Source organism: Corvus brachyrhynchos, unplaced genomic scaffold (genome assembly GCF_000691975.1).
Source record: "Corvus brachyrhynchos isolate BGI_N302 unplaced genomic scaffold, ASM69197v1 scaffold761, whole genome shotgun sequence".
Lineage (NCBI taxonomy): Eukaryota > Metazoa > Chordata > Aves > Passeriformes > Corvidae > Corvus > Corvus brachyrhynchos.
The window spans coordinates 62,824-71,395 of NW_008235993.1; the positions used below are offsets into that span (position 1 = coordinate 62,824).

An 8,572-nucleotide genomic window follows, 5' to 3' on the forward strand; every position below is an offset into this window, starting at 1 on the left:
GAGAGAGAAAAAAAAAAATAAAAGTTTTTTTTTTTTTTTTTTTTTTTTTTTTTTTTTTTTTTTTTTTAATACCAAGACTTCTAATATACCAACTCTTATGTATCTTCTTCATGGCCAGGAACCAGAGGCAGAGGAAATTCTTGTCCATATCAAGACAAACTTTCTCTTCTTACAGGGAATATATGGAAGAAGATAGAAAAATACCTTTGACTGATGTTAATTGTATCACCCACCTAAGGCACTTCGGGTCTGGAAAGCATATCAAAAGGACCTTTGAACCTGGAAAAAGAAGTTGCTTTATACACAGTTGTCAGGTCACTGGTAAAGGACCTGACAACTGTGTTTTCTTTTTTCTTTCTTAAATGTCCTCCTTCTGCTATTCCCAATTCAGATGGAAATGAGCTCTGTATTTGGAATCCCATGTGACATATATATGACAACCCAATTTATGCAAACTAGCATACCAATAATCAAAGAGAAAATGGCAAGTAAGCAGTAAGTCTCACTTTTTAATGAGAAAATAGCAGATCGCACATGAAGCAGGCATAAATCAATGCCAAGCACCAGCACTTCGACTTAACTACTCAACATTTTTGAGCATTTATAAAACTCAGTGCATTGTTGTCAGTGGCAGGCTGGAAATTAATTGCTATTTTGACACAAGGGAAGAGGCAAGCAATATGTGTGAAGATGGATATGAAGGATAGCATTAAAATGCCAGAGCTTTTTAACAGAGATGTCAAACAGCGGTATTGTTTCAGACAGCAGGTGCTGTGACAAGTGCTTAATGAGGCTTATCCCTTGTGTCCCTCATTGCAGCCACTGCAAACATCTTGTGCTCTCACAGGCACAGTTGCCAGTGTTTCCTGCTGGTGTGGCTGGGCAGGAGAAGACTATGTACTGTTACCTTGTGGTGGCTCTCACCTGTGATAAAGAAATGTATTCCTCATGATCAGTATCACATAAGCATCATAAATCCAAAACTTCGTGGAACTTCTTTGTAGAAAAGGGGTAAAGCAAAGCCTGAGCCAATAATTCACAGACTGTATAGGTCAGAAAAATGCCTGGAATCAGTATCCAGCACCAAGTCCATGTGGTGACTGCAGTGACTTCAGAAAACAGGCTGGATATTTGTAGATGGAGAAATGAAGAAAGTCCTGCCTGCTGATAAAGCAACAGCATTCTTGAAATAGTAGCTAGATTGCATCTTTTAACATGATTTCATAATCCTGTTCTGGTCCAGAACTTCAGATTCTGGAATTGTTTTTCAGAATCAGAAAATTTGAACTGCCAGTGTCATAGTATAAGGTATGGAACAGGGTGTTCAGCTCTGGATACTTTTTGTCTGTCCAAGCTTATCCCTTCTTTTCCACTTCCACTATCTTAGGTTTTTAATTCCTACTTGATTTAAAGGTGTTTGAGTGAAAAGTCTTTCATGGAGAACTGAATGAGGAAGCATGGAACTGGTTTAGAATGGGATTCAAGGGAAAAAATGAAAGAACACAAGGACAAGAAAGATTGTTAAATTCAGGTGTTGATAAAGGATTTAAGGCAAAAAAGAAGAGTAAACTAAAACCAAACTCGAAATAGCTATTGTCAATAATGAAAAGTAAAAAGATGGTTCAGGATTTCCACTTGAAAGGAGGTGGCTGAAAGGTCCCTCAGATCTGAGTCACACTCTGATGTGTGGAGGAAGCAGAGCATTAACATAACACAGAAAAGGCTGAACAAACCAGTTACTTTGGCAATTTATCTCCAAAAAACCCCCCAAAAACTAGGAAGCCAATGGCTAGTTGGTTATACTCTGTAGGAATTCTGCATATTAAGAGGATACTACTTCACTTCTCATCAGTGTTCAGATATAGCCATAGATTCCTGGGAAAATCCTGAGAATGGAGGTGTGAACAAAAGCTTCCACAATTTCAAGGAAGACAACAAAGTGTCTAACTTACTCTCAGCTGATGTCACTGAAATGGCAGTAATAGTAAGACATAACTTATCAGTAAGGAGCAGCTTAAATGAATTTAGGTAATTAAAAATTAAAGAGACTAATTGTGAGAGGTTGGGCAGGTTAAATTTGCAGTGTCAGATATTTGCACAGTTTGAAAGGAGTTTCTCATTCATAATTTTTCTTTAGTCTTCAGAGTTGTATTTAGAAATAAACAAGTGTTATTGTGGAATATTTCCCTGTAACTTCACTAAACTTCACAGTAGGCAAGTAAACTAATTAATGTAATGTGAATTGACATTTATCGTAGATGTGGAGAACACGATTTTATCCTCTTAAAAAAAAAAGGAAAAAAAACCAGAGGCAGATCTAAGTAAACTGATTAAAGATGTGTCTCACAAAACTGTTTTTCTTTGTTCTGACCCAGGACTCATAAAGGATTTGCCTTTCTGCCCAGATAAAGCTATTTCCACTCTCTGGTTGTACATGCAAAATTGGATGCAAAAATGCAGCCCAGTAAACATGAATTTTGGCAAGCAGTGTCTCAGGACACCTCTGGCCTTGTCTTGACCTCGGCTGTTTCAGCTTTTTTATCTGAGACAGCAGCTGTGAAGCAGTCAGGTAACTATGAACTCGATTTGGTTTAATTTTTACTTGCTTTATAATGATAACAAGTAGTTCTGTGTGCACTGAACTGTTGGTGCCTGTAGATGAAGACACTGTGTCAGAGAACAGAGTTGGGACCAGAGGGCCCAACCTTGACACGCAGATCACAGTTTTAGGGAATGAACCCTGTGCACACTGAGCTTCATTTATAAAAAATAATGTGCTTATCTGGAAGCAAAAAATTGTGACAGCAAAATATAACACACATTCAGTTAGGTTTATACAAACAGAGAGGTGATTCCATTTCTTCTATAATCTTGTCCTACACTCAGATAGGGAATATGAACCTCTAATATGCATCTCTTGCTTCATTTTGATCCCTTCATAAGGTTTCTACAAAATGTACCCTTTTTTTCTCAAAGAAATGTCATATGTTAGAATGAGGAAATACAAGTTAATATTTCTTGGTTTCTTTACCACTTCTCTCACAAACTAGGCAAAAAATTCATCTATTCAAATACCCCAGCATTTTTAATTGCCCTCTGAAGTATCCCAACTGAACCCTCCACATGAGATTTCCATGCTCTGAGTTCATTGAATGAACACAGTCAAACTGGCAGCCACCAGCAGCTTAAAACCAGATAAAAACAGGGACCCAGACACCTTCCACCAGACCAGTTTGCTTCAAGCTCCATCCAGCCTGGCCTTGAACATTTCCAGGGATGGGGCAGTCACAGCTTCTCCAAGCAGCCTTTGCCAGGGCCTCACAACCCGCACAGAGAAGAGTTTTTTCCTGGTTTCTGATCTAAACCTGCTCCCTCCCAGTTTAAAGTCATTACCTACATCTCTTCATGAGCTGCAGTTCACACAGTAATATAAAGGACTCTCCTTTATATTTTGTTTGAGTGGGAGGAATGTATTCCAGCAAATAATACATCTGCAAAAGAAATGCAATCTTTGCTTCAAAAGACATTTACACAAAGAGACGGTGTCATTGCGCTGTTCCTGGAAAACCATAAGCTGTCAGCTCAAGGAAGAATTAAACTCTATTTCTAAGTTTTTGTCTGTGATTTATTTTACTTTTTATTTTTCAGACAGAAGAAGTTGTATGTTTGAACCAAAAATGAGCTTTTACTTCACCTACCAAACCAGTCATGCATAAATACTTAAAAAAAAAAATCCATAGGGATTTTATTCTGTCATTCCTTGACAGGGTAACATAATTAGGGTGACCTCATGCCTGTGATTTCCTAGCCAAGTAATGCAGGAAATAATTACAAATAGAAACTCTGAGTCTCCATTTCTTTTCTGGTAATTCCCTAACAGGGAAAAGATAATACTTTATTTACCAGTACCCCAAGATAAGGGAATGTGGCAGTGTCAAACTGATTTACCTTGCCCAGACAACAGCTTTTCAAAAATACTGCTAATTGCACAAAAATGATTTTTCATTACACAGGCCATAACTCATCATAGTGTCTCTGTCTACAGGTTATCCTGTTTAATTAATCTGCTACACTATATAAATACTGTTTCAATATTCTACATTATATTCTTTTAATGTTCTACATTGTCTCTTGTGGAAGATGTTGAGTCCAGCTTGGTATTTGGGGCAGAATTCACTAACTGGAGTTGTTTAGTCTTGGATAGTGAAGATTTAGAGCTACACTAGGGCTTTATGGTTGAGGAGAGCTGTCAGAGTGCAGAGAGTTTGCAGGGTGGAAGGTTGGATGTTGCTTCTGCTCAAAATGTTGCGTAAACTGAAATGCTTGCATGAGTTTCCAATTTTCACCTCAAAATACTACTTTGAATATTCCAAATTTAAATAAGTGGCAGTGCCAGAGGTACTGTAGTTTTCCCTAATGGAAACAAGAGCAAAGAGATAGAAGGAGAGGTCCTGGGTCAACCTCCTGAAAGGCCAAAGTCCTAAATACAACTCAGAGTAATGAGGATGCTCAGTGTCTTGGCTTAGGAGTTTTATACCCATTTTAAACATCACCATGTCTAGGATCCAGCTGGACATGGGCTGGTTTTGTTCTTTCCTTAGCTTACTATCCTGAGGGGCTTCCTGAACACATCTACCAGCATGTGGGAAGGGCATTAGTTGTATTTCCATTCACTAAAATATAGAAGGACACAAAACACACAGAAATATGAGAAATGTGATCATTGTCAGCTTCAGCTTCACCACTTTCAAGCAAAACTTCCAAATACAAAAAGGAATAGCGGGTATCACAACAGAGATAAAAAAAAGGTTGTTGTTCCAAATAAAAAAAAAAGGACTATTGAAATTTTATTCTATTCATCATATTTAATTTGGTGATGCATTTTATTCACCACATTGTAGGTTTTTTTTATTGACCTGTATATTTTCATTCTATTAACTGGGATATATTGTATTAACCAGTAGCTGATTGCAAATCTTTCTCTGTTGCAGGGGGAGGGTTGCCAGAAGAGCTTTATGCAGCTGAAATTGTTAACCCCTCTCTTCAGCAACTGTGCATAGACTAAGTCCAGGTGAATACCAAGTACATAGGATATAACTATTCCAGTTTGACAGAACTATGGAACTGAAGATCAGGTAAGAAATCTCTACATACTGCAACGTTTGTTTTCCTGATTTGGTATAAAATTTAATAAGCAAAGAAGTTGAAACTGAAAGACAGGCCTTTGCTATCTCTGACCTCTTCATGGTATCATCTATATTTTATTTTGGTCATACAGACCAAAACAACATGAAAAAAAGATGCTGGTAAATTTTTTACTGTGGAAGGAGCAGCACAGCAGCTCTGTGCTTGGAGACTGCTGCCTGAACAACATAAAAAACTATCAGTAGAAAAAGTCAAATAAACACACCAGTTGAAATAAAGCTGTCTTTAATGGAAGTGAAACAAGCTTCTTTATATAATTCCACACCTTTCAAATTACTCTCATCAAACCCAAAAGCTATGGGGCACAGGTAAATTTTTCTGAACAATTACGAGCTTTGCTTGGAAAAACTCTCTCTTGTAAGAATATATATCAGTCAGCAATGACAAGAAGCACTGGACAGACTCTTGCAAACAAACAAGGGGAGGAATATTCTACAGAGCACAGACCTGATGCTTCTCCTTGCACTACCTTCATGCAGTGTGAAAATTGTTACGTAGGACGACTATTTATGATGGAAATTTAACACCTGTTTCAAGGAATATGTGACCAAATATTCAACCCCAGAAACAAAACCGTGTTATTTCAATTTTTTTTTTTTCTTCAGTACTCCTATATTTAAACAGAGAAGCTTTAGTTTTGAAGAAGACAAACACTTCCTATTGAATTTTTGCTGAAAATTTTTCAAAGGGCTTATGCAGAGCTTTAATGGATGGAGGTCTCAGTGACAAAGGTCTCTTTCGTGTTTCTGAAGTAAATAAACACAATCACAGTGCAATAAAATAATTTTCCATTAGTGGAAACAGGCTTATTAACCTCAAGCAGCTTGCATTTAAACTAAAAAATTCTCAATTTTTATAAATTACATTGTACTAGTGTGAGCTTAACAGCTTAAATTAGAGCACCGCTTCTCTTGTTAACAAATGCATTTTAAAGTTCATCTTTGCCAATTCTGAATTGAGACTCAGAAAGATGCTCAGACCCTCTGTCAAAAAGCTACACACACGCTCTTCTGAGGTTCTCAACTGACCTACAAGTGGTTTGTAGTTTGAGGGGCTTCTTTCTTTTATTATTTATGTATATATATTTAACATTTGTGAATCAGCTGTTAGTTCAAAGAATGATATTGCCCAGGAAGTGTAGGGAGCTTGAAAGCATATCATTCTGTGCAGCACTGTTGTACTCATGTTCTCTCCTGGAACATGTTGGGGTTTCTTTGTAGAATAATTATTGGATTTTTTAATAAAATATGTGGGGTTTTTTCCTAGGATTTTTGGCAGAACTCTCTTAAGTTTAATTTTATTTGCACTTTACATGGGACATTTCTAGGGATTTACTTGTTCTCTTTTGTTTTTAATTGTTAGGGAACAAAAACCTAACAATGTTATTCCTTTGGAACTTTGTGGTTAACATTCTTAGAAGAAAAACCTTGTTAAACAAGTGTGCAAACGCAGAGAGAGGGAAAAAGATCTTTTACAACTACATGCCAGCAGGACTGCAGAACTGAGTAATTCCTAATTTCCAAATATGATTTTAGCTTCTGTTTTGGCTACGATGACCTCAGGCTCTCTAAGGGGTTTTTTTTGAGGAGCCTGTTCAGCCAGGTGTTACTGTGAAACATAGATTTAGAAGAAACATAAAGATTTTAGTTACAGGCTAGCTGTGTTGAAATTAGTTGGAATAGGAAGGAATTTGGGCCCAGCTAGAGTTAAGAGAGCTGAACCTGAAATGGGTTTTAAGATGTTAGTAACTGATTACCAAATAACTGATGATCTGTCATTTGCATGTTTGCTTACCTGTGCTTAGAACGAGGAATAGAAACTTTGATAAGTTGGTGTAGGGAACAAGGACAATTACCAATTTCCTCCCTTGGTGGGAACCCGTCCAAAAGTCACGCGAGAGGAAACTTAAAGGTCACTAAAGTAATTAGGATTGTTAAAACTCAGAAAGGCAAAAAGATCAAAATGAGGAAGATGAGTTGCTTCACCTTTCTTGGGACCACTGACCCAATTCGAGACCACCAACTCAATTCAGGACACACACTACGCATGCTTAATGACATTTAAGTGCATTTCCATGCGAAGCGAAGAATGGGAGGTGTTAACACTATGAATATGCATTTGTATTTTGGATATTCATAATATTTGGAAATAAAAAGCTTTGTGTTTGCTTGGATCGGGGCCCTGCATCTTAGGGAGCTATCCCACACAGTGCCTGGCACCAAATAAAACATACACTTTCTAACTCTAAACTGTTAGAGAGTTTTTGTCCGTCTCAGTTGGATATCGATATTAGAACGATATTCATATTTTGGTAAATCAACTGTGCCAGGTGTTCTGGAAGATGCAGTGAAGTGAAGGAAACTGAGCAACAAGTTTCCTCTGAAGCACAGGTTTGCCACTCAGCCTCCCAGAGTGTTACACCCTAGCCAAGGGGAAAAAAAAATCCTGTAAAAATTCCAAGTGGAAGACAAGGAGAAAGATAGGAAGCACAGGAAGAAACAGGCCCTCTCAGAGGACCTGTGGAAGTTAACTTTGTGCCCCAGCACTGTTAGAGGACGTTCCCTGTCATTGGTGCAAGCAGCTGGAGACATAAATACTGATTTATTCGGGGGCCACAATCTTGGTAAGCGCAGTGGTGGTTCAATAAAGTGACATGATGGAGTTCCCTCAGAGCAGATGGGATGCCTGAAAGAAGAGGCATTGTTCTGATTTGGTATCAAAATATTAGGTGAGATTATAATTGTATCATTACCTTCCTCCCTTCCCATGGAATGATTGGTATTGGTGAGGAACTACTTTCCAGTGCTACAATAGAAGGTAATTAGCAATTCAATATCTTTTCCAGACTGAAGAGAAGGACCAGTGGGTGAGTTATGGAGTAATAACTTGGGAAGGAATATTGGTTTGGATGGTAACATGAATTTATCAAGGGAGAGGGATGAAAATAGAACCATTAAGGAGGGTCTGGGAAGCCAGACAGAGAGGAATTATTAATTTACATAAACCAATAATTTTGAATAAAAATGCAGGCATTGTGTATTTATTTCTATATTCGGCACTCTGATGTGAGGCCCCACACTGCGCTTGCAGGAGTCATTCCACCATGCAGGACAGAGAAGGGGATTGAGCTAAGGAGCCGGGAGCTGATTAATCTGGGGAGGAATCTCCACATGGTAACATGAGCTCATTAGAAATGGAAAGAGACAACTTTGGGGCACAGTATCATCGTGGACAGAAGCAGCTTTATAGTGATGGGCTTAATGCTCAACAGGGAAAACAAGGAGATGCAACTGGTCCTAATGAGGGCTTTAGAATAGAATTGAGAGTTTATCTGTGGTAAAAATAAACCATCACCATCAGGTCAGCA

The 8,572-nt window shown here is 38.1% G+C and overlaps 1 long non-coding RNA gene across 1 annotated transcript in view; it reads left to right on the top strand.

Moving 5' to 3' along the window:
* LOC108445864 overlaps positions 1 to 2,559 on the top strand; it is a 3,419-nt gene extending 860 nt beyond the window's left edge. Inside the window, exon 3 of the long non-coding RNA XR_001860895.1 lies at positions 2,376 to 2,559. This is a non-coding gene — a long non-coding RNA (uncharacterized LOC108445864). The remainder of the gene's footprint in view (positions 1 to 2,375) is intronic.
* Positions 2,560 to 8,572: the final 6,013 nt, after the last annotated feature.